This window comes from Tamandua tetradactyla, chromosome 1 (genome assembly GCF_023851605.1).
Source record: "Tamandua tetradactyla isolate mTamTet1 chromosome 1, mTamTet1.pri, whole genome shotgun sequence".
Taxonomy (NCBI): Eukaryota; Metazoa; Chordata; class Mammalia; order Pilosa; family Myrmecophagidae; genus Tamandua; species Tamandua tetradactyla.
Genome location: NC_135327.1, coordinates 88,937,396 through 88,965,274, shown reverse-complemented (window position 1 = coordinate 88,965,274; position 27,879 = coordinate 88,937,396). Strand labels below are relative to the sequence as shown.

Sequence of the window (27,879 nt, the reverse complement as noted above, 5' to 3'; positions counted from 1 at the left end):
ATCAGATAAAGCTGGGGTACCTACTCTAACATTAGAAAATAAACTTTAATTGAAGAAAAATACTATAAGAGATAAAGAAGAACACTTTATATTAATAAATGGACAATTAATCAATAAGAAATAGCAATAATAAATATTTATGCACCTAATCAAGGCGCTCTAAAGTATACTAGGTAAATACTGACAAATCTGAAGGAAGTTATAGATGTCTCTACAATAATAGTGGGAGACTTCAACATACCGCTCTCTTCAATAGAATGTCTAGACAGAATCAATAATGAAATAGAGAACATAAATAATGATAAATGAATTAAAACTTACAGAAATATATAGATCATTGCACCCCCCATCAGTAGGATATACATTTATCTGAAGTGTTCATGGACTATTCTCCAGGATAGAACATATACTGGGGCACAGAACAGGTCTTAATAAATTTAAAAAGATTGAAATTATACAAAGCACTTTCTCTGATCATAAAGGAATGAAGTAGGAAATCAGTAACCACCAGAGAACTGAAAAATTCACACACACAAAATGTTTGGAAGTTAAACAACACACTCTAAAACAATCAGTGGGCCAAAGAAGAAAGTGCAAAAGAAATCAGTAGCATCTTGAGAAGAATAAAAATGAGAATTGAACATAAGAAAACTTATGGGATGCCCTGAAGACAGTGCTGAGAGGGAAATTTATAGTCCTTAATGCCTACATTAAAAAGGAAGAAAGACTAAAACCAAAGACTTTACTGAACAACTGAAGAAACTAGAGAAAGAGCAGTGAAATAATCCCAAAGTAAGCAGAAGGAAAGAAATAACAGATTAAAGCAGAAATAAATGAAATGTAGAACAAAAATAATAGCAAGAATCAATAAAACCATAAGTTGGTTGTTTGAGATCAGTAAGATCAACAAAACCTTAGCTAGACTGACAAAGTAAAAAAGAGAGAAAATGCAAATAAATAAAATAAAAAATGAGAGGGGGGCATCATTACAATGGTCCCCTAAGAAGTAAAAACAAATAAAACACGAGGATACTATGAACAACTTTATGCCAGCAAACTAGGCAACTTAGATGAAATGGACAAATTCCTAGAAACACAGGAACCACCTATAGTGGTTCAAGAACAAACCAGTCACAATTTAAGAGCCTAATCAGTTGTGGTAGTTAGATTCAGGTGTCAGCTTGGCTAGATGAAGGTCCTTAGTTCTATTGCTGTGGATATGAACCAATGGCATGTGAACCTTGTTGTTGATTACATCTACAGTCGGCTAGGAGGCGTGCCTGCTGCAATGAATGATGTTTAATTTAATTGGCTGGTGCTTAAATGAGAGATTCAATGTAGCGCAGCTTAGCATACCTCATCTCATCACTCGCAGCTCATCCCAGGCCTTTGGCAATGCAGAAAGGAATCACCCTGGGAAAAGTTGTTGGAACCCAGAGGCCTGAAGAGAAGGCCAGCAGAGATCACCCTGTGCCTTCCTGCATAAGAAGGAACCTCAGTTGAAAGTTAGCTGCCTTTCCTCTGAAGAACTAATGAAATAAATCCCCTTTTACTTATATGTTTATGTATCTGTCTCTGGTGTGTTGCATTCCAGCAGCTAGCAAAAAGAACATCAGTCATCAAAACCTTCCTACAAGGCAAAGCCCAGGATCAGATGGCTTCACAGTAGAATTTTAGCATACATTCCAAGAAGAATTAATACTAATTCCTTCTTAAACTGTTCCAAAAAGTTGAAGAAGAGGGATCACTACCTAACTCATTCTATGAAGCCAACATCATTCTAATACCAAAGCCTGATAAAGATGCTACAAAAAGGAAAACTCTAGATCAATTTCCCTAATGAATATGGATGCAAAGATTCTCAACAAAATACTTGCAAATAGAATCCAATAGCATATTAAAAGAATTATGCGCCTTGACCAAGTTGGGTTAATTCCAGGTATGCGAGAGTGGTTCAACAAAGAAAATCAATTAATGTGATACACCACGTTAACAAATGGAAAGGGGAAAAACATGATCATATTGATTCATGCAAAAGAGGATTTGACAAAATTCAGCATCCTTTCCTGATTAAAAACACTTCCAAAAGTAGGAATTGAAGGACACTTCCTCAATATGATAAAAGGTCTATATAAAAGCCCACCGCTAACATTGAACTCAATGGTGAGAGACTGCAAGCCTTCCCCCTGAGATCAGTAACAAGACAAGGATGCCCACTTCACCACTGTCATTCAACATTGAGCTAGAAGTTCTAGCTAGAGCAATTAGGCAAGAAAAAGAAATAAAAGACATCCAAATGGGAAAGGAAGAAGTAAAGCTCTCATAATTGCATGACATGATCCTATATTTGGAAATTCCTGAAAAAACCTATGACAAAGCTGCTTGTGGTAATAAGCAAATGCAGCAAAGTGGCAGGATAAAAGATCAACACACAAGGATCAGTGCTATGTGTATGCACTAGTGATGAGCTGTCCAAAGAGATAATTAAGAAAAAAATTTCCATTCACTATAGCAACTAAAAGAGTGAAGTATTTGGGAATGAACTTAACCAAGGAGTTCAAGGACCTGTACACAGAAAACTACAAAACATTGCTAAAAGAAATAAAAGAATATCTAAATAAGTGGAGGGATATTACATGTTCATAGATGGGAAGACTAAATGCTGTTGGGATGTCAATTCTACCCATACTGACCTACATATTCAATGCAATACCAATAAAAAGTCCAAAAAGCTACTTTTCAGAATTGGAAAAATTGTCAAATTTATTTGAAAGGCCAGAAACATCTTTAAAAAGAAGAAAGAAGTGGGAGGACTCACATTTCTTGATTTTGAAGCTTATTATAAAACCACAGTGGTATTGGTATGGAGATAGATGTATCTCCATTAATAATGGAATCAAACTGATAATTTAGAAATAGATCATCAGACTATGGTCAATTGATATTTTTGTCAAATGCCTATTCATCAATTGAGATGATCACATAGTTTTTCTTCTTTAATTTATTGATGTGGCATATTACATTAATTGATTTTCTTTTGTTGAACCACCCTTGCATACCTGGGATAAAACCTACTTGGTCATAGTGTACAACTCTTTTAATGTGCTGTTGGATTCGATTTTGTTGAGGATTTTTGCATCTATATCCATTAAAGAGATTGGTCTGTAATTTTCTTTTCTTGTAGTACCTTTGCTTGGCTTTGGTATTAGGGTGATGTTGACTTCATAGATTGAGTTAGATAGTTTTCCCTCCTCTTCAGTTTTTTTGAAGCATTTAAGCAGGATTGGTACTGATTCTTTCCTGAATATTTGGTAGAATTCACCTGTGAAGCCATCTGGTCCTGGACTTTTCTTATTGGGGAGTTTTTAAAATGACTGATTCAGTCTCTTTAATTGTGAGTAATTTGTTGAGGTCATCTATTTCTCATTGAGTCAATATTGGTTCATGCTTTTCTAGGAAGTTGTCCATTTCATCTAAGTTGTCTAGTTTTTTAGCATATAGTTGTTCATAGTTTCCTCTCTTTATCTCCTTTATTTCTGCAGGGTTAGTAGTTATGTCTCTCTCCCATTTCTGATTTTATTTATTTGCATCCTCTCTTTTTTTCTTTGTCAGCCTAGCTAAGTGTCTGTTGATTTTATTTTTTCGAAGAACCAATTTATGGTTTTGTTTATTCTCTGTTTTACTTATTGCTGCCCCAATCTATTGTTTCTTTGTTTCTGTTTACTTTGGAGTTAGTTTGCTGTTCTTTCTCTAGATACTCCAGATAAGCAGTAAATTCCTCGATTTTTGCTTGCTCCACCTTTTTAATATAAGCATTTAGAGCACAAATTTCCCTCTCAGTACTACTTTTTTCTGCATCCCATAAGTTTTGATTTGTTGCATTCTCATTTTCATTTGTCTTGAGATAGTCAGTGATTTCTCTTGCAATTTCTTCCACTGGTTGTTTAAGAGTGTGTTGTTTAGCATCCACATATTCATGAATTTGTCAGCTTTCTGAAGTTATTGAGTTCCAACTTCATACCATTGTGATCCAAGAAGGTGCTTTATGTTATTTTGAGCTTTTAAAACATTGAGATCTGATTTATGCCACAGCATGTGGTCTATCCTGGAGAATGTTCCATCAGTACTTGAGAATAATGTGTATCCTGCTGTTGTTGGATATAGTGGTCTATAAAAGTGTATTAAGTCTAGTTCATTTATAGTGTTATTCAAGATCTGTTTCCTTACTGATCCTCTGTCTAGATGTTCTCTCCATTGATGAGAGTGGTGTATTGAAGTCTCAAGCTATTATTTTAGAGATGGTTACTTCTCCCTTCAGTTTTGTCAGTGCTTGCCTCGTGTATTTGGGGCACTCTGGCTCAGTGCATAGGTATTTATGACTGTTATGTCTTCCTAATTAATTGTGCCTTTTATTAACACATAGTGTCCTTCTTTGTCTCTTTTAATTGCTTTACATTTGAAGTCTAATTTGTTGGATATTAGTATTGCTATGCCTACTCTTTTCTGGTTGTTGTTGGTAACTTTTCACTTTCAACCTGTTTTGTCCTGGGGTCTTAAGTGAGTCTCTTGTAGACAACACATAGATGGATCCTGTTTTTGTTTTTGTTTTATACCTTATGCCAATCTGTGTCTTTTGATAGGGGAGTTTAATCCATTAACATTTAATGTTATTACTGTAAAAGCAGTTCTTTCTTCAACCATTGTGTCTTAAGGGTTTTATCTGTCATATTTTCTTTCTTTCTTTCTCTCTTTACCCTTTTAGTTACTGCTAATCTTCATTTCTACACTCTTCTCCAAACCCCTTTCTCCTGTCTCTTCACATCGCCTGTAGCACTCCCTCTTTAGTAGTTCTTGTAGAGCAGGTCTCTTGTTCATAAATTCACTCAGTGTGTGCTTATCTGTAAATATCTTAAACTCTCCCCCATTTTTGAAGGACAGTTTTGCCAGATTTAGAATTCTTGGATGGTAGTTTTTCTCTTTCAGAATCTTAAGTATATCATACCTCTGCCCTCTTGCCTCCATGTTTTCCACTGAGAGGTCTACACTTAGTCTTATTGAGCTTCCCTTGTATGTGACAGCTTGCTTTTCTCTTGCTGCTTTCAAAATTCTCTCTTTGTCTTTGACATTTGACAATCTGATTAGGAAATGTTTTGAGTAGGTCTATTTGGATCTATTCTGTTTAGGATGTGCTGTGCTTCTTGGATCTGTAATTTTATGTCTTTCATAAGAGTTGGGAAATTTTCAGGGATTATTTCCTCCAATATTCTTTCTGTCCCCTTTCCCTTCTCTTCTGCTTCTGGGATACCCACAATACGTATATCCATGTTCTTCATGGTATCATTCAGTTCCCTGAGACCCTGCTCATATTTTTCCATTCTTTTCCCTATCTGTCTTTTGTAATATTTCAGATGCCCTGTCCTCTAATTCATCAATCCTTTTTTCTGCCTCTTCAAATCTGCTATTTTATATCTGCATTGTCTTTTTCATCTCTTCCATTATGCCTTTCATTCCCCAGAGTTCTGCCATTTGTTTTTTCAACTTTTGAGTTGCTCTGTATGGTCATGCAGTGTTTTCTTTAAACCATTCATTTCTTTTGCCATATTTTCCTTCACCTCATTAATTTGATTTTTTATTTGATTTAGAAGATTTATTTGAACATCTTCAATTAGTTGTTTGAACTCCCATATCTTAGTTGAGGTATTAGTTTTTTCCTTTGGTTGGGCCATACCATCATGCTTCCTGGTATGAGTCATGAATTTCTGCTGGTGTCTAGGCATCTGATTTTCTCCTTAGTTTATTCTGGAGGTCGTTTTTTTCTCTTTTACCAGTGGTTTTCTTTTTGGTTGGTTTTGTTCTCTATCTGTTTATCTCTCTTGCCAGCCAGTTTTCAGTTTGTCTTTGCCCTTGGCCTCTCCTCAAAACTAGACACCCATAGCAGCCTGCCTCAGAAAGGGGGGTAGGCACTGGGCACCACAGCAAGGTCTCTGTTTGTGTAAAACAAATCTGTTGGGCCCAACTGGTGCTCTGTTTTTTGCTGGCCTGTAATACCTTGGTTTGTTTTAGGGCACTGCTTTAACAGTTGGGTCATCCATATTTCTCAGTCAAAACAGAGGTGTATTCCAGTGCAGAGAGTCTAGACCAGCTCCAATGTGTCTTAGATACTTTTCTGGAGAGTCTCGGAAAAATCCCTTCAATTCTCTTACATTTTATGGTCTACGCAGCTGATGGCACTATTCAATAACTTAATCATCCTCAGAACCTGTTTGCCTTGTAGCCTAGGCTATATCTAACTGGATGGGACTGGAACTGCAGGGTTCTGGAGCCCCCCCCCCTCCTTTGCCAATTAAAATTTGCCTCAATGTGGGGCTCTGTCTCCCATTTTAATTGTGGCAGAGGATTCTCTCAGCTGACCCAGATTTCAGCCAACTCCTAGACAAGGATCAGTCTACCCACTGCTGTTTCCCTCAGGGATGAGAGAGGGGCTTTTGGACCCAAGGTTGGAAATACAAACTCTGTTCATATTTTCTCTTTATTCCTTACTGACCTGGACCTTGAAATGCTCTCCCCTGTCCCCTCGGTCTCAAAATGGCATAGGTCTGTCTCACTGCTGTGAGAGAATTTATGTTCTGTGTCCCCAGTGGGAGGGAACCCAGCTGCTCTTTCTGTGCCCTTCACATGCTGTGTATGAGACTGAGAGTGAGAGGGGAGGGGAGAATACCAGCCATTAAAGTATAGAGGTTTCCTATTAAATATTTTTCTCTCTCTTTAATTTGGCATTTGTAAGGTCCTTTGCTACTCTATGTCTTCCTACAGAGTTCTGAAAAATTCAGAATTGTCCTTTTTTCATTGATTCTCTAGGGAGAGACTTTCAGTAGCTATTTATATTGCCATGTTGATGACATCACCCCCCTCATCAAATGATTTTTGACAAGGCCCCCAAATCCACTAAACTGGGAAAGAATAGTCTCTTTAGTAAAAGGCGTTGGGACAACTGGATATCCATATCCAAAGGAATGAAGGAGGACCCCTCCCTCAAACCCTTTATAAAAGTTAACTCAAAGTCAATCAAGGACCTAAATATAAGAGCCAGTATCATAAAACTCCTAGAAGAAAATGTAGGGAAACATCTTCAAGACCTAGTAATAGGAGGTAGCTTTTTAGACTTTATACCCCAAGCACAAGTAACAAATAGATAAATGGGACCAGTTCAAAATTGAATACTTCTGCACTTCAAGGGACTTTGTCAAAAGGGTGAAAAGGCATCTTTTTGGTTTGAAGCTATTATGTGTCCCAGAAAAGCCATGTTTTAATCCTGATCCAATCTTGTGGGGGAAGCCATTTCTTTCACTCCTAATTCAATACTGTAGGGTGGAAATTTTTTATTAGATTATCTCCAGAGAGATGTGACACAACCAGTTGTAGGTGTGGCCTTTTGCTTAGATGGAGATAAGACTCCACCCATTCAAAGTGGGTCTTTATTAGTTTACTGGACTCCTTTAAAAGAGGAAACATTTTGGAGAGAGCTCAGAGTTGAATGGATACAGGTGCTAGGAGAACAGTTGCTTCAGAGCTGACAGAGCCCACTCAGCCTGAGACCTTTGGAGATGCAGAAGGACAGTGCCCCTAGGGAAGCTGTATGAAACAAGAAGCCTCATGAAATGAGCCAGGAGAGAAAGCTAGCAGACATTGCCATGTACTTTCCTGGCTGACAGTAGTGTGCAGAAGCCACACACCAGCTGCGTACCTTCTCAGCTGACAGAGGTGTTCCAGATGGCACCAGTCTTTCTTGAGTGAAGGTAACCTCTTATTAGTACCTTAATTTGGACATTCTCCCAGCCTTATTAAATTCCCTTTTTTAAATTCCCTTTTTAAAGCTGTACTGTTTCTGATATATTGCATTCTGGCAGCTTAACAAACAAATACAGCAACTGTCTCAATGGGATTTATTAAATTTCCTTTTTAAAAGCTGTTCCATTTCTGGTATATTGCATTCTGGCATCTTAAGAAACAAATGCAGCAACTGTCTCAATGGGAGAAAATATTTGGAACCCACATATCTGATAAATGCTTAATATCCAGGATATATAAAGAAACCCAATAACCCAATAATAGAAAGGCAAACAATCCAGTTATAAAATGGGCAAAAGACATGGATAGAGATTTCTCCAAAGATGAAATACAAATGGCTAAAAAGCACATGAAACAATGCTCAGCTTCAGTAGCTATTATGGAAATGCAAATCAAAACCACAGTGAGATTTCATCTCATACCTATTGGAATGGCCACTATTAAACAGGGAACTGCAGGGGCTGAAGAGGATGTGGAGAAATGGGAACATTTGTTCACTGCTTGGAGGAATGTAAAATAGTACAGCCACTGTGGAAGATGGTGTGGAGGATGGTCTGGTGGTTCCTCAGGAAGCTCAATATAGAGTTGCCTTATGGCCCCACAATCCTGCTACTCAGGTATACCTAGAAGACCTGAAAGCATGAACAGGAGCAGTTATATACACACCAATGTTCATAGCAGCATTTTTACAACTGCCAAAAGATGGAAACAACCCAAGTGATCATCAACCAATGAATGGATCAACAAAATGTTGTATATACATGTGATAGAATATTACTCAGCAGCAAGAAGGAATGAAGTTCTGAAGTACACAACAATATGGATGAACCTTGAGGACAAAATGCTGAGTGAAATAAGTCTGACACAAAAGGATAAACATTGTATTTCACTAATATGGACTAATTAGAATATGTAAACTCATAGACATAAACTATAGAATATAGGTTTCTAGGATATAGAATGAGCTAAAGAATGGGGAGTGTATGCTTAAAATGTGCAGAATGTTTTGATAGGTTGAACTTAAATGTTTGGAAATGGACAGACTTGAAGATAACCCATTATTGGGGTTATAAGTGATAGTGCTGAATTGTAGGTGAGTATGGTTGAAAGAGGTTGTTTAGATTCATGTATGTCACCAGAAGGAAAGCTAGAGGTTAAGATATGGGATAGTAGAAAGCAGTAAATATTGTGATGATCAATATTTATGATTAACACTAATCATACACTTGTACCGAGAGCTAATAATAGAGTGGTATATCCAAAAAAAATTATTACAAACTCTAGTTAACAGTAATTTCTTAATATTCTTTCATCAACAGTAACAAATGTACCATACCAATACCAAGGGTCAGTAATGGGGGTATAAGGGATATGGAGTGTTTTGGGTTTTCTTTTTTATGTTGTTATTTCTTCTTTTGGAATTACGAAAATGTTCTAAAATTGATTGCAGTGATTGTACAACAAGTGATGATACTGTGAGACATTACATACTTTGGATGGATTATATGATATGTGAATATATCACAATAAAATTTGCAGTTTGAAGAAAATTAAATTAAAAATTAAAGGCTCACTAGAAGTGGAAAATTCTATGGAAAAGAAAAATAATATGCAAAGGACGAAAATTAAAAGGCAATAAATGGGATGAATTTCTGTATTAAAAAAAGGTATAATGCAGAAAAATAAATAGGGTCAGGGAAAGAGTAACAGTTGTAAACCATTTGTGCCTCTGTCTTTTTTATGACAAAAGCCTCTTTCTCTCTTCCTTTATTTAGTCAAATGGAAACATAGTATATTTTATTATTTGAGACAAATTCCTTGTGTCTCTGGTTAAAATAATTCTGTTTGGTGAATATATCATAGTCTATTTTTTCACTCTTAATATTATTTGGACACTAAACTTCTGATCAAAAATGTCTGTTTCAATCAGAAAAGGAACAAGCAATTTTTCAGGCATTTTCCTAATAAGTAAATTTGTTAAAATATTTGTAGTAGTAATTAAAAACATTTTGTGTCGTAAAAAACAATTTTGTGTATTAAATCTTTGAGTTTCTTCTTTTTTTTAGCATCATCAGCCATCATTAGATGTCTTCACTACTGATATCCGTTTACTAGACTATGACATCTTTGAGGACAAAGACTTTGTTGTTCATGTTTACATTCCTAGAATAAAGCACAATAGGAACACAGAAGATGCTCAGCATAAACTTGCAGAACTGATTTAAACTGAATCATTTCCAGAACATAATATTCTCCCTTTCTCAGTACTATAATTACTCAGCTCTTCACTATTCCCCTTCACCAACCCTGCAGTGCTTATCACTTCAAAGCATTGAGCAAATCATTGACTTTTCCTGGACCACATCTTAAACTGCAAATAGTTGCTAAAATTGATTATAAAACTGACTTACTCCAACCACAATAACAGAGGGAGAATTATAAAGTTCACAATATATGAAAATTAAACAAGTAACCACTATTAGCCAATAGGTCAAGAAAGAAATCACAAGGGAAACTAGGAAATATTTAGAAGTGAGTGAAAATGAAAACACAACATACCAAAACTTATGTAGCAAAGCAAAGGCAGTGTGCTAAGAGGGAATTTTATAGCTGCAAATGCTTTCATTAAGAAAGAAGAAAGATCTCACAAATCTAAAGGAACTAGAAAGAGAAGAACAAATTAAATCCAAAGTGAGCCAAAGAAAAGGAAATAGCAAAAAATTGGAACAGAGCTAAGGGAAATAGAAAATAGAGAAAAAATTTACAAAAGCAGAAGTTGGCTTTTTGAAAAGAGCAATAAAATTGACAAACCTTTAGTAGGCTGGCAAAGAAAAAAAGAAACATATCCTCAATAAAATTCTAGCAAATAGTATCCAACAACACATTAAAAGAATTATACATCATGACCAAGTAGGATTCATCCCAGGTATGCAAGGATGGTTCAACATAAGAAAATCAATTAATATAATACACCATATCAACAAATCAAAGCAGAAAAATCACATGATCATCTCAATTGATGCAGAGAAGGCATTTGACAAGATTCAACATCTTTCCTGTTGAAAACACTTCAAAAGATAGGAATACAAGGGAACTTCCTTAAAATGATAGAGGGAATATATGAAAAACCCACAGCTAATATCATCCTCAATGGGGAAAAATTGAAAACTTTCCCCCTAAGATCAGGAACAAGACAAGGATGTCCATTATCACCACTATTATTCAACATTGTGTTGGAGGTCCTAGCCAGAGCAATTAGACAAGAAAAAGAAATACAAGGCATCAAAATTGGAAAGGAAGAAGTAAAACTATCACTGTTTGCAGACGATATGATACTATACATCGAAAACCCGGAAAAATGCACAACAAAACTACTAGAGCTAATAAGTGAGTACAGCAAAGTAGCAGGTTACAAGATCAACATTCAAAAATCTATAGCATTTCTATACACTAGTAATGAACAAGCTGAGGAGGAAATCAAAAAACGAATCCCATTTACAATTGCAACTAAAAGAATAAAATATCTAGGAATAAATTTAACTAAAGAGACAAAAAAGCTATATAAAGAAAACTACAAAAAACTGTTAAAAGAAATCACAGAAGACCTAAATAGATGGGAGGGCATACCGTGTTCATGGATTGGAAGACTAAATATAGTTAAGATGTCAATCCTACCTAAATTGATTTACAGATTCAATGCAATACCAATCAAAATCCCAACAACTTATTTTTCAGAAATAGAAAAGCCAATAAGCAAATTTATCTGGAAGGGCAGGGTGCCCCAAATTGCTAAAAACATCTTGAGGAAAAAAAACGAAACTGGAGGTCTCGCGCTGCCTGACTTTAAGGCGTATTATGAAGCCACAGTGGTCAAAACAGCATGATATTGGCATAAAGATAGATATATCGACCAATGGAATCGAATAGAGTGCTCAGATATAGACCCTCTCATCTATGGACATTTGATCTTTGATAAGGCAGTCAAGCCAACTCACCTGGGACAGAACAGTCTCTTCAATAAATGGTGCCTAGAGAACTGGATATCCATATGCAAAAGAATGAAAGAAGACCCGTATCTCACACCCTATACAAAGTTAACTCAAAATGGATCAAAGATCTAAACATTAGGTCTAAGACCATAAAACAGTTAGAGGAAAATGTTGGGAGATATCTTATGAAACTTACAATTGGAGGTGGTTTTATGGACCTTAAACCTAAAGCAAGAGCACTGAAGAAGGAAATAAATAAATGGGAGCTCCTCAAAATTAAACACTTTTGTGCATCAAAGAACTTCATCAAGAAAGTAGAAAGACACCCTTCACAATGGGAGACAATATTTGGAAATGATATATCAGATAAAGGTCTAGTATCCAGAATTTATAAAGAAATTGTCCAACTCAACAACAAAGAGACAGCCAACCCAATTACAAAATGGGAAAAAGACTTGAACAGACACCTATCAGAAGAGGAAATACAAATGGCCAAAAGGCACATGAAGAGATGCTCAATGTCCCTGGCCATTAGAGAAATGCAAATCAAAACCACAATGAGATATCATCTCACACCCACCAGAATGGCCATTATCAACAAAACAGAAAATGACAAGTGCTAGAGAGGATGCGGAGAAAGAGGCACACTTATCCACTGTTGGTGGGAATGTCAAATGGTGCAACCACTGTGGAAGACAGTTTGGCAGTTCCTCAAAAAGCTGAATATAGAATTGCCATACGACCCAGCAATACCATTGCTAGGTATCTACTCAAAGGACTTAAGGGCAAAGACACAAACGGACATTTGCACACCAATGTTTATAGCAGTGTTATTTACAATTGCAAAGAGATGGAAACAGCCAAAATGTCCATCAACAGAAGAATGGTTAAACAAACTATGGTAATACATATGATGGAATATTATGCAGCTTTAAGACAAGATAAACTTATGAAGCATGTAATAACATGGATGGACCTAGAGAACATTATGCTGAGTGAGTCCAACCAAAAACTAAAGGACAAATACTGTATGGTCCCACTGATGTGAACGGACATTTGAGAAAAAACTTGGAATATGTCATTGGTAACAGAGTCCAGCAGGAGTTAGAAACAGGGTAAGGTAATGGGTAATTGGAGCTGAAGGGATACAGACTGTGCAACAGGACTAGATACAAAAACTAAAAAATGGACAGCACAATAATACCTAAGTGTAAAGTAATCATGTTAAAACACTGAATGAAGCTGCATCTGAGCTATAGGTTTTTTGGGTTTTTTTTTGTCTGTCTGTTTGTTTGTCTTTTTTTTCCTTTTCTTTTTTTTAACTATTATTATTATTTTTTTCTCTATATTAACATTCTATATCTTTTTCTGTTGTTTTGCTAGTTCTTTTCCTAAATCGATGCAAATGTACTAAGAAATGATGATCATGCATCTATGTGATGATGTTAAGAATTACTGATTGCATATGTAGAATGGAATGATTTCTAAATGTTGGGTTAATTTCTTTTTTTTCTTTAATTAATAAAAAAAAGAAACATGATGCAACTAACAAATATCAGAAAAGTGAGGGGGAGACATTACTATTGACCTTACAGAAACAAAAAGGATTATAAGAGGGATACTAAGACTTACATTCCCACAGTTTGACAGCCTAGATGAAATAGACAAATTCCTAGACATGCAAAATGCCTAACGTGACTCAAGAAGAAATAGATCTCAACAGACCAATAACAATTAAAAAAATTTTATCAGTAATCAAAAACCCTCAAAGAAAAATGCAGGAACAAGATCATTTCCCTGGGCGGGCCGCGGTGGCTCAGCGGGCAAAGTGCTTGCCTGCTATGCCGGAGGACCTCGGTTCGATTCCCGGCCCCAGCCCATGTAACAAAAACGGAGAAACAGAATACAATAAAACAAGAAAATGTTTAAAAATGTTTCCCTTTCTTCCTTCCTTCCTTCCTTCTATCCTTCCTTCCTTCTCTCTGTCTTTCCTTTGAAAAAAAAAAAAAAAAAAAAGATCATTTCCCTGGTGAATTTTACCAATCATTCCAAGAATTAGCACCACTTGTTCTCAAACTCTTCCAAAAAATTGAGCAGAAGGGAGCACCCTCTAACTCATTCTTTGAGGCCAATATCACTGTAATACTAAACCCAGACAAAGGATATTACAAGAAAAGAAAATTGCAGACCAATAACTCTTCTGTATATGGATGCAAGAATCCTCAACAAAAGAGTAGCAAACCAAATCAAACAGCACATTAAAAGGATCATACACTATGATCGTGGTGGCTTGAAACTATATGTACCCAAGAAAATAAAGTTCTTAAAGTGAATCCATTCATGTGGGGTCTAAGTAGGACCTTTTGATGAGGTTACTTCAGATAAGGTGTGGTCCAGGATGGGTCTTAATTCTGTTACTGGAGTCCTTTATAAGGGAAAGAAATTCAAACAGAGTAAGCTACTAAAGCAAGAAGCTGAAATCAATGAAACCTGGAGAAGAAGGAAGAGACCAGAAGACATCTCCATGTATTTTGCCATGTGGCAGAGGAGCTAAGGTTTACTGGTAGCTGATTTTGAGAAAAAAAGCATCACCTTGATGATACCTTGGTTTGGATATTTTTCTCAGACTCAAAACTGCAAGCTTGTAAGCTAATAAATTCCCATTATTAAAGTCAACATATTTTAAATGTATCTGCTTTGAACAGCCTAGGAAACTAAAACAATGATCAAGTGGGATTTTTTTCATTCAGGATATAAGGATGTTTTAACATAAGAAAATCAATTCATGAAATACAACACATTAATAGAAGAAAATAAAACCCATGATTATCCCAATTGACAAATACGGCGTTTGACAAAAGTACCATTTTTTTGATCCAAAAGAAATTAGGAAGGAAATTAGGAAGATTTCGGGCCTTCTTCAACTTGATAAAGAACATATAAGAAAAACCTATAGCTAACACCATACTAAATGGCAGAAGACTGAAAGCTTTCCCCCTAAGATCAGGAGTAAGACAGGCATACCTACTTTCACCACTGTATTCAACATTATACTAGAAGTTCTAGCCAGAGAAATTAGGCAGAAAAAGAAATAAATGCATCCAAATTAGAAAGGAAGAAGTTAAATTTACTCAAGTTGTGGATGACATGATCCTATATGGAAAATCCTGAAGAATCTATAAGAAAGCTACTAGAGCTAATAACTAAATTCAGCAAAGTGCAGGGTACAAGTCAACACACAAAAACCAGTGGTGTTTCTATATACCAGCAATAAAAAATCCAAAAAGGAAATCAAGAAAACAATTTCATTTATAATGACTAAAAGAAAAAAACATGTAGGGATACATTTAACCAAGGATATAAAGGACTTGTATGTGGAAAACTACAAATCATTGCTGAAAGAAATTTTAAAAGATGTAAATAAATATATCATGTTCATGGTTTCAAAAATTTATTTCTGTTACGATGTCAGTACTTCCCAAAACAATATACAGGCTCAAGGAAATCCCAATAAAAATTCCAATAGTTCTTCTTTGCATAAATGTAAACATTAGTCATCAAATTCATATGGAGGGACAAGAGGAGGTCAATAGCCAAAATCATTTTGAAAAAGTTGGAATTGTCACATTTCCTGATTCAAAATTTGTTACAAAGCTACGGTTATCAAAACAATATGGTACTGTACAGGGACAGACATTTAGGTCAATGGAATAGAATTTAGAGTTCAGAAATAAACCCACACATCAATGGCCAATTTATTTTTGACAAGAGTAGCCAAGTGTATTCAATAGGGAAAGAATAGTCATTTCAACGAATCGTGGTGGGAAAAGGGGATATCCATATGGAAAAGAATGAAAATGGACCCCTACTACGCACCATATACAAAAATTAACGCAGTATGTATCCACATTCTAAATATAAGGACTAAAACTATTAAACTCTAAGAAGAAAACATAGGGAAATATATTCAGGACTTTGTATTTAGGGAATGGATTCTTAAACTTTACAACCAAAGCACAAGCAATAAAAAAGAAAAAAAGATAAGTGGGACTTCATCAAAATCAAAACCTTTTATACACTAAAGGGCCAAGAAAGTGAAAAGACAGCCTACAGAATGGAAGAAAATGTTTGGAAATTATATATCTGATAAGGGCTTAATATCCAGAATAATTAAAGAACTATACTCAACAACAAAAGACATCCAATAAAAAAAATGGACAAAGGATTTTGTGGCTGATTGACATTATGTACCCCCCCAAAACATGTTCTTATTCCATTCCTATGGGTGTGAACCTATTTTAAACAGAACTGTTGATGAGGTTACTTCAGTTAATATATGGTCCAACGGGTTCAGGATGGGTCTTAATCCTATTATTAGAGACCATATAGATAAGACCACAGAGAGATAAGCTATGGAAATAGTGAGCTGCTGTAAGGCAGCACAATCTGGAAGAGGAAACAATGTTGTGTGCATTGCCATGTAATGGAAAAACCATGGACCAAAAATACCGGCAGCCAACTCTAGAATTCCAATCTTTGGAGAGAAAGCATCACTTTGCTGATGCCTCAACTTTGGATTTCTCCTAGTCTGAAAGCCATGAGCCAATAAGTTAGCATTATTTAAGCCAACCCATGTATGGTATTTATTCTAGCATTTCTAGATATATTCCAAAGAAGATATACAAATGGGCAATTAGCACGTGAAAAGATGTCCAATATTATTAGCCACTAAAGAAATGCAAATCAAAACTACAATGAGCTACCACCTCATACCCACTAGGATAGTTATTATATTTTTAAAAAAGGAAAATAATGTGCTGGCAAGGATGTGGAAAAATAGGAGCCTTTATACATTGCTGATGAGAATACAAAATGGTGGAGCCACTATGGAAAACAATTTGACAGTTCCTAAAAAACTGAAACAAGAGACTTATCATAAGCCCCAGCAATCCAACTTCTAGGTTTAAACCTTGAAGAATTGAAAGTAGGATCTTGGCCATATATTTGCATACCAGTGTTCATAGCAGCATTATTCACAATAGCCCAAAGGTGGAAGCAACCTACGTGTCCAGTAACAGATGAATGGATAAACAAAATGTGATTTGTATACAATGGAATATTACTTAGCTGTAAAAAGGAATGACGTTCTGATACATGATACAACATGGATGAAACTTGAAGACATCCTGTGGAGGGAAGTAAGCCAGACAGAAAAGGACACTGTATGAAATATCTAGAATAGGCAAATTCATAGGGAGTAAAGCATAGGTACCAGGGGTGGGAGAGAGAGGTAATGGGAGTTAATGCATATTGGGGGCAGGGTCTCTGTCTGGGGTGATGACACCGTTTTGGTAATTGAAGATTGTGAAGGGAGCACAACATTATGAATGGGATTAAAATCACTGAATATTATGCTTGGGTGTGGTTGAAGTAAAAAATTTTATGTTGTATTTATGTTACCACAATGTTAAAAAGAGAGAGAGAGTAAAGAAACAATGACAATTCAGTGTAATACATGACCCTGGACTGGACCTAATAAGGAAGGAGAAATGGCCAAAAGTACATTATTGGGAAAATTGGCATATAGACTGTATGCATTATATCATTGTTACATTTCTTGAACTTGATCATTGTACTTAATGTGGTTACATAAGGGAATATCCTTGTTCTTAGTAAATATACATGGAAATAGTAAGGAGTGAAGGAGCATGATGTGTGTAACCTACTCTCAAATGTTTAGAAAACTAGATAGGTATATAAATAATACATGTGGCAAAATGTTAAAATTTGATAAATCTTTTTATCTGGATGGGGGTATATTACAGTTATCTGTACTATTTTTGTATTATTTTTGCAACTTGACTATAAATTTGAAATTATTGAAAACAAAATACTGATCCAACTCCTTCTGCCTCCCTTCATGCTTTGATACCCCCTGCATCTTCCTGAGCTCCATTTACTTGTTTTTGATTGATTTCTTCTTTCATTTCCAACAAAATTTAATCCCTTTCATTTTGCTGAAGCCCTAACATCTTCTTCCAAATTGGAGAAGCCCTCAGTGTATCGTAATGATCAAGACTGTCCAGATTAAGGTCTACTTCCCATCTGTCTTTCAAAATTTCAAAACTTCTTGGCTTTATCCATCTTTTACCATTACATTCTTTATCAGAAGAAGACACAATTGGTCTTAGCATTAAATTCTAACTTGTTACCTTGTCCTACAGGGTTCTGCTTCTGCTTTCCATCTCTTTTTCTACCAGTAGCAACTCCTCCAAGGTTTCACTTTCACACTCTGCTTTAGCCACACAGGTCTCCTTTCAGTTCCACTCATCAAGCTTTTTCCTGCCTCTCCTCTTGCATATGCCATTCCCTTTGGCTTGAATACTTGAATACCACTCCCAAACATTCCCTCTAACCCCATACCGCCTCACACCCACCACACACACACACTCATGCACATGTTCACCAGCTAATTTCTATCCATCCTTCAGGTTTCAATTTATAGGTTACTTTGCCTTTGCCATAAGACATCTTTTGTGACACCAAATGTTAAGGTTCCCCTTGTTATTCCCTCTCATGGCCTCTTGCACTTTGCATTCATAGTATGAAGCATAGCTCATAATTGTGTATTCATTTGTAGTTCTGTGTACTATTTCCCCACCATATTTTTAAGTTTCTTGAACAGAAGTACCATATCTGTGTTACTCAGTATCATATACTCTGTTCATTGTACATGCCATGTAATGGGCATTCAAAAGGCAGTTCTTCTTTGGAAGAGGAAAAAGTTTGAGGGCGACAGATCATGAATTCAGTTTTGTCCATGTTGAATTTGAGTGCTTATTTCATGTTCGTTTTTCCTGCAGTAGGCTTCCCTGAATATTCTTCCCTCTGCTGATCTAATTCCTGCAGATTAAATAATGTTGGCAATTTCATATGCTTCAACCTAATACTGTCTGCCCTGGCCAATTTGTAGTCTGGTTCTCTGGTTGTTATATGTATGTTCAAAGTAAGAACATAAAATCCATGTGGGCAAAAAATACATGGCTACTATTTTTGTTTATTCATTGATAACTTTTGGCAGAGCATAATACCATTTCGTAGTACATATTTGGACTACCAATGCCACCACATGATTTTCTTGTGACAGCCTAACTTCTTATGGGTTAATTAATACTCTACAAGCATTCATTAAATAATCAGTGTCTTCCGGACAACAGGAATGAGTGAATTTATTCAGGAAGGTGAATTATATACTCCTAACTTATTAGGAGAAAATGTTCCTTTCTTAAACTGCTTTCTAATTGATATGGTGAAACCCCCACTATTTCTTGCAGTGAATAGTATTTGGCTGAAACCTAAGTAAAGCACAAGCATGATGTCCCCTCAAGAGTTTTCTTAGTCTTATGTTTTATGTTTTATATTTTGTGTGAATTTTCCTTTAGTTTCTAAGCCTGACCCAGTACATTGCAAAACATCATTTAGATTTGCGTCTTTAATAGAATTTGATAGCCTTCTTCATACAGTTTCTCAAATTAGTCTCAGAGATTCCGGCATTGGAAAGTTGGAGTTTTATTTTCCCAGCTGTTTAAATGTAATATATTTGAAGACAGAGACACTGTCCTGTAAGTTTATAGCCTAAATAAATCTATTTTAAAGGTGTGCTGGTCAGAGGCCAGGTGGCATAATGGGATGACATATGAGCTATTCACATTTGAAGACCTGGCATTAAATTCATCTCAAGATGCCAGGAAAATCATTTTAGAGGTGTCAATTTGCTGAGTCCTTGGTGGGCAACTGAAAACATCATAGAACCCTTGTAAGGTTTAACATAATGTATCCTCTGTAAATTATATTGCCACATTAGCCACCTAAAGTACAAAAGGGCAGTTTGAATGACTTTAGTAGGCATTCCAAAATCTTGTTTTAATGAGTATTGAGAAGTATAAGCTTGTCTAAAAGAAGACCAGCCTAATCTAAAGGATTGGATGTGGTACTGGGAGTTGAAACTCAAGCTTTTCTGTTTATCTAGTCTTTATCTGGCTTGTCAGTTATTCAGCAAGTATTTACTTAAGCCCCTTTTTCTGAGATTTCATCACTTTAGACATGGATGTTATAACAAGACCAGTTACCTTTCCTCTCCCTGGCTTCAGGTCTCCTACAAATGCCAATAATAATATCTCAAAGGAGTCTTGTGCGGAACTTATTAGTACTGAAAAAAATACTATGATAACTCTGTCTTGAATATTGTGTAAAATCTTTCTCAATAATCCCAAGGTGTTTAACTGGGCTGCTTATCAGACAGTCTTTTATTTTATTTGCATTTGCATTTGCCAAGAATGTCTGTAATTATGCACTGTTTCCATTTGAATAGCTTTTGAATTACTTAAAAGACCGTTGTCATTAATTCATATTTAATATCTGATTCTAAGGTTTCCTTATTGTAGTAACATATTGTGTGCTAGCCAGAAACATCACTTAATTTGAGAAAGCATAAAATGCTCAAAGGTATCAGTCTGACTTTAAATTTAATTGTGAAAATACATTTCAATAACTCACAGACTTACCCTCTATTAATTTACCCCTTTTAGTTTCTTTCCTTTTGCATTTATCATCAGCCCTTTGGAATAAGATGGTCTGGTTAATGATTTGTTGCCAGAAGAGATTCAAACCAGCAAGGTGGTGATGATGGACATAACAGCTGATGAGGGGTGATCTTGGGCAAAGTGTCTATTTTCTCTACCCAAGAGAGGAGAGGTCAATTTGAAACCAAACTGCGCAAGGATTTGGAGCATTTATAAGGAGTTAGTCCAAGTTGATAGTGCCCCAGGTTCCTTTCAGATTTTATTCTTTCTAAAGATCCTACAGTTGGTTCTGGAGAGCAGGATACTGAAAGACAGGAGAAGGCTTTTCACTCAACCTCTCTGACCTAAGTTTCTTTTGCTTTGTCTCTAAGTGTTAGGATCTCAGGCTCCTTCTCTTGATGAGCTAGTCTGCTATCACATATAATCTTCTACCCCCATGGATCCCAAGTTTTAGGTTGTGGTTTATGACACTACTGAGTCCTTTGGTGCTCATGAAGTCAGCTCATGGAAAGAAGTGAGGAGAATTCAAAATAAATTTGTACTTATTAATTGAAGAGTGGTTTTAGATTAAAGCATGCTTTAATCATTATCTCTTACAATTAAAAATTCATTTAGTTTGCAAATCTTTATTGAGTACTTACTATGTATCTATTAGCATATTAGAGACTGGATTTGCAGTGGTAAACACAACAAAGACTCTCCTAATAAAGCATACATTTTAAGGAGGAAGGTAGATGGTAAACAAACAAAAAGATATTTACAGGCTGTGATAACTTGTGTGAAGGCGGTAAGCAGGGTGGTGTAACCCACAGGGGGAGGAGGTGCTTTGGGGAAGCCTATCTGAAAAGGGAGCATTTGAGGTGAGACTGGAATGATAAGTATCAGCTGTATGAAAACAACTTGATGGAGTTGGAAGTGAGAGGGGTAGACATTCCAGAGGGAACAAGAAATGTAAAGGATTAAAGGGAGGTAGGAAAGAAGAAGGCCCATATGATTGGGGAAGGTTATGTGAGATGGGGCTGGGGAGGTAGGCAGGGACTGGATGATAGAGGAGGTTGCAGCTTTGTTACAGAGTTTGGGTTTTATGAGAAATGAAAATTCTTGAAGCAGGCAATTTTATTTCTTTTCTGTTATCTCTTAGACTAAATGAAAGGCACCATTCCCAACCTTGAATAGCCAACCTGCATTTATATTCCTGTATAATTGTGAGCAGGAGCCAGCAGCATGATGAAAAAGCACTTTGTGTTCAGAGGCCTGTGACTGCACGGTTCTCATGCATTTATCACTTGAAAGTGAGGGAGTAGAAATGTTCAAAAGGCTGCAGCAATAACGTTTAAGAAAATGAATAATTTACGGAGAATTAAAGCCTGAATAATGAATTTTTAAAGAAGAGTCCTCACTTGTGATTAGAGAGTCATAATTTTCATTTTACAGCCAAATATAGTTGGCTGTCATACATTCCTGACTTTATCTAAGTATGATTAGGCCCAACACATTAGTGCCATAATGTGCAGACTTTATTACTGGCTTCTTGTGTTAAATTTTAATGCAGTCAGCTTAAGTATAAGTGGTCACAGATGATTCATAACACTGCTATCTGCTTTTGGTGAAAATGATTGTCACCAAGAGAATTGTCCCCAATGGTCACACTTATCTGTAGTTTATTTTCTAAACATTTTTGTGTCTATAGAAGACCAGAAATAAACATTGCATAGCTGATGGTAAAAGCACCACAATAATTGCTTGAAACCACAGGATATTTGATGATGATAAAGTAGAACTCAACTCTTGATGGGGATATTACAAGTGATTGAAGCTGCTCTTTAAGAATGGATTAGCCAAACATAAGTTTTTGTTGTTTTTGGTTCCTCTTCTTTGTCTTTAAGAATATATGCCAAGAGTTGCCCACACTACTATGACCTCCTCATTTGACTATGGGGCACATAGACAGGATGAACCAGAAGGTTTGTCTGGCTTAAGCTTTAGTTAACAGCTTAACCTAATAAAAATAGGATTGTGGGTTGGGTGTGTGAGACATCACAGCATGGTAATGACTTGACTGGTCACCTAACCCAACCACTACCCAGGGACTGAGAAATCTCAGCTAAATATGCTACCAGCTAAGGGCATTTTTTGTGCAAGCATATAGACACGTGATCTGATTGTGTCCTTCTTGAGCTTGAAGTCCTTCATTGCCTTCACAAAAGTTTAATTGGGAACTTTTGTTTTGCTATGGCACAGGAGTTCCTTCATGATCTGGTTTCTGCATTTATAGCCACTTCACTCTCACTTGCCAGCAGTAATTTTGCTCCTACTATTATGATCAGAAGGAAGTGTATTTGGTCCTCTTGTTCCCAGGCACATTACTTCTTTGCTTACGATGCCCATCTTGCCTCCTCCAGCTGCCTGATTCCTATGTTCTTTCACATCGTTCCTGCACCTTTCCCAATTTCTGATATGCTTCTCTGCCTGAGTCCTGGCTTCTCCTCCATTTGCGCACAGCATCTTCTGTGCAATTACCGGGTACTGTATTATAGAGATCTATTTCCCCTAACGCCATCCTGCTGTGGGCATCTTGGCAAAAGGGGGTGGAGTGCACTGGTTCATTCCCTTGGAATCCCTAGTTCTTGACACAGAGTCTACATTTTACATATTCAGTGCTGGATGGATGGTATATATTCCTTTCCTGGTCCTGACTACATTATCTAAGACAGCAGCATTTCTTCAAAAGAGTCCAGGTATCATACTGTATAATTTTGGTTAGGAACAAGATACCCAAACTTACTTCAGTCTCTCTATCACTTTACAAACAATTTGGCTGCTTCCCTTTCTAAGTGAAGACATTTTTACAATCCCTTTTTAATGGAGGAGAGTGGTCCAATCTTGCTGTAACCCTATGGAATCTTCACGAGACTCATTCATTTACTATTATAAGATTAGCCACACCTGAATACATATATAGACCTTGGGTCAGATGCTTTGAGAATTGCTTTTATCCATGGAAGGTCAAAAGAAGATAATGCTGCTGCCCAATTCCTCCTTCCTCCCCCGGCTCCCCACCCCATTCGCTGTAATTTCAGTATATGTGCCAAGGAAACAGTCTGTCTCATTAGATAAAGCAATAGTATCTTAGAACTGGAAGATAAATCTAAATGATAAATCTCCATTCTAATATTCCAGGCAGTTCTGTATCTAAAATAACCCCAGAAAGATAGATGTTTATTCTTAAACATCTCTAGGGATTGTCCTCCATAGCCCTCTCAATTATATCTTCCATTATCTCACCAGTATTCTCATCAGGAAAGCTTTTTTCCCCCTCTAATGTCTAACTTTAATCCCTCCTGTTGCAATTTAAGCCCATTTCCTTTTGTCTTGGCTTCAGTGGAAATGAAAAATACCAGCACCTCCCCAACCCTATTTGTAATTGAAGATGTCTCATTTCCCTGACGCAGTTTTCGCTTTTTACGTTAAATGGACCTCCTTATACTTATATTCCCTGGTGCTATTGGTGACTTTTAAAACTTTCATTGCTCTTATTACAGTATCAGGGACCATCCATTTCAGTTCTGTCATTGTATTCCTGCAGTCTATTTTTTTCAATCTACCAATCTGTATAACTTTAATAATCTACCTAACACACTGAAGACGACACCGTTGTAGAATGCTTTACATTTATGTGATTCTTCTCTCTAAGTGAACCAATACCACTGCTGCAATGCCTACTCCTTAATAATTGAAGATTATATTAATGATACTCTTCCATATAACATATAACATTGCCACAGAGGATATTTCAAAGAACATTTAATTGGCCCTTAAATTTACCATTGAAAAATCAAAGGAAAAAATTGACAGACATGGCTAGTGGACTGAATATTTAAGTCCAATAATTTACAACAGGGTGATAAATAAACACTATTAATAATTATTAATGACCACTTTGGGGGCAGTTTCTTACAGAAGAGATTTCTGTTTAAATATGCAAGTCTGTTACCTCAGACAATTCAAAATTAACAATAGCTATTGAAAGGAAACGAAATATTTCTTTCTCCTACTTCCCTGAAAGGTACCATTTCAATCTCCTGACAGGACAGAGTACCATCTTTGCCAAAATTAAATTATCTGTAGTTAAATGAATGAGTGCCTTATTATATGGTGCAGCCCTGAATCCTAAACTTGAAATATCTAAACCACAAAAACTTCGGGAGCCTAATATCTTAGAAACTTTGTGATAGAAGCCATGAGAAAATAGAGAAGAGACATTCTTAATATTTTACACAACCAAAAAGTGCTCAGTTTTATCACATATTGAAGATGCAATAGAGAGCATGAGTGAAATGTATTATTATAATAAAGTATATATTTTTAATTACATTGCTAAGATCTAGGTGACTGCAATGGGCCTTAGGAGTGTAAATTGGAAATACTGTCTCAACGTTATCCCAGATGTGTTGTCATCTCTAGGTCAAAATGATACGGTTGGATACAAAGCAAATGACTTTCAAGAATATTTAGATGTATCCAGATTTAGGCTCTCAGATTTTAAGACATCTATGCATTTCACTTCAACCTTAAGCCAAAGTCAAGACCATGGAAACCTGAAATATGGAAATGAATTTATTGCTAGGATTAGTAGCAGTTGTTTCATTTGAATTCATTGTCACTCCATGTTCATCATCCTAAAAGACTGCCTTTAAAAGAACTTTACAGTTACCACAAATGCAAGAGGTAAAGTATACATTGAAAAAAACCCAAAAACAAACATTTTATTTGGGCCATTTCTGACATCATGCTGATCTAAGATCAGACATCTGATTAGAAAATTGAATTTTGATAACATTTTTTGTGGTCCATTATATAACTATTCTTTTTCTCAGAATGGAGACAGTGTGGTGCTTTGGCTGACAAAGAAGTGGTATGTATTTTTGGCTTCTTTTCCAGCACTTTAAAAGCAACTTTTTATTCTAGTCTAGTGTAAAATTGATTCTCATGTGTATAACTCAATCCTCTATGCCTATTGAATTGCCTGTATGGGTCAGTTTAGCCGCAGTGCGTATTGTAAGTGATGGTGCAGAGAAAGAATGTCTGAGAAGGAGTACAATATAACATCTGTGCCAATCTGCATTCGGGCTAAAACAGAGTCATGAGATACGAAGTAAAAGCATCTTTGAACAATGTTTACAGTGAGCCTTATTGCATGATGGGAGTGTCTAAGAAAACAACTAATTTAAAACTTTAGACCCCTGTGCATTGCTGCCAATAAGACCAAATACTTATTGGAACTTATGCTTTATTCATTCTACTTAGAAATATTTTTAAAAATCTGGCCTGGAATTCATTGATTTAAAGAATGTATTTTCATTATGTTGCTGTATCTTGCTTTAGAGATAAGAATTGTCTTCATTTAAGCTGTCTCCTCCACCTCTTTTTTTAATGGCAAAGACAGGAGAGAGAAATTTTCTGTTTGCATTTTAATTGCATTACAACGTAATTTATCTGCTCTGGATCTAGTCTTACACCAGTTACCCTATGCCACCTCTGTCACCACATACCTCTTGCATGTTTAACATTGAAAGACATTTCAATGTAAGGCAAACAACATATAATGTAATTGGAGGCTGTGTGTTGGTTCCTAGCAGCATGCAGATCAAGGCAGGACGTCTTAGATTGGTATTCTAGGTTACCATTTACTTTCCATTTGATTTTGAACACTAAGGTAACCCTTCTGAGCCACTGTTTCCTCATCTGAGGAGTGGTATAGAGATTTATAGTAGTTTTTAGAGGACTGATTGAACTAATGCATGGCAGACAGCATAGGACCTGATACATGGGAAATGCTCAATTCATGATGACTTTTTGCTTTATTAAAATTATTGTAATGGAAAGTGATTTATCCCTTTTTGCATCAGATGTTCTAAAACTGCCATGGAAGATTACGTAAAGAAATTCTTGGCTCTTACTTTAAAGCCCTGATCTATTTCTTCTGGAAAGGAGGTGAAATGTAATGTGTGCACATTTTATGATGAGAATAACAATCAGACATATTTCTGTGTTGCCTTACTAGGCATTTGAGATTGAAAGCAGATCCAGCCTGTTTCTCCAAAAACTGAACTCATCGCTGGAAGATAATCTCTGTCTTTGAGGTAGAGAATGATTTGTACTAATTTTATAGTAACTAGCACTTAAGACTCCCCGGCTATAGAACTGCAGTGTAGATGTAACACCCGGAGGAAGATCTGCATAATGTGGTGGGGGAGGTGGAAGTACAAGTGGAGTGTTGAAGAGCAAATACCTTAGATGTTGGTATTGGGTGAACCCATTTAAATCTCAGTTCTACTTAATAATTGCATATCCTTTGCTCCTGTGTCATTTCTAAAATAGAGGCCATAACTGCTTATTTCACAAGTATATTGAAATATTAAAAGATAATATATATAAAGGACCTTGACCTAGTAGTATCTGACACATTGTAGATGTTCAGTAAATCCTGATTCTCCTCTGCCCTTCCTACTGTGTTTAGCATATCTCCATGTAGAAATATGCCCTGCTTTGTACCTTTCTGACCTATTACTATATATATATATTATATGTCCTGCTTCTATGCTTTCTGACCTATTACTATGTTTGCCTATGTATGAGGAAACCAGGTCCTGTCACATAAGTTATCTAGTAGAATTTCAGGAAAATAAGATGGTAACTAACTACTGCCTGAAACATTTGTGAGCTGGCAGAAAATGTATCAGTGCCAGCTAATGATTTTCTCCTCACTAATTCTGTCACAGTCAATGAAATGTTGGTAGTTGATAGTTTATTTTCTTCTGTTCTTTCTCTTGGTCCCCTGTTTTGTGGGTCTTTTGTTTGTTTGTTTCACACAGTGCATATAGATAGCAGGAATTGCTATAAAATATATTTAGTTCTGAACTGCCAGGTTTTGCATATTCTCCTGCCAAGGAAGGAGAAAGACATGCATGTCATCACTTAAGTTTTAACAGCCCTAACTTTAAGGATGATTTGGAGACTTGCATAATATATCCAAGAAGAGTCCAAAGCAGAGGCGAGATCAATACAGAACATTAAGGCTGTCTACTCCACAGCTGATGTATCTGTTGTAAGGATAACTCTAAATCATAGCTATAAATAAATCACACCACCTCTTAGATAGCAGTTGCAGAATATTTATTTATAAAGGCATATATAAGATGGGAAGTGAAAGCGACTGTGTCCCAGCATCTGATATGGTTCACTTATTTATTATTGGAAAAACTTTCAGGGAGTGTGGTCTGCAGATAACATCTGGACTGGTTTTATCTCTAAAGTTCAATTTAGGTTTGTTTCTTTTAGACATAGATTCTGTCGATATCTGCCTTATGGCTCACAGACTCAACTTTATGCTTCACACATTCACATATTTATAGACACAAATATTGACATATACTGATGGGAAGAACTTTTCTCATTAT

At 36.2% G+C, this 27,879-nt stretch overlaps 1 protein-coding gene and 1 long non-coding RNA gene across 8 annotated transcripts in view; one reads left to right on the top strand and one right to left on the bottom strand.

The window, feature by feature from the left end:
• BBS9 (Bardet-Biedl syndrome 9) overlaps window positions 1-27,879 on the top strand; it is a 699,527-nt gene that overhangs the window by 579,620 nt on the left and 92,028 nt on the right. The gene's annotated exons all lie outside the window — the stretch shown is intronic.
• The window catches only part of LOC143649971 (uncharacterized), an 83,442-nt gene that overhangs the window by 19,696 nt on the left and 35,867 nt on the right, over window positions 1-27,879 (bottom strand). The window lies entirely within an intron of this gene.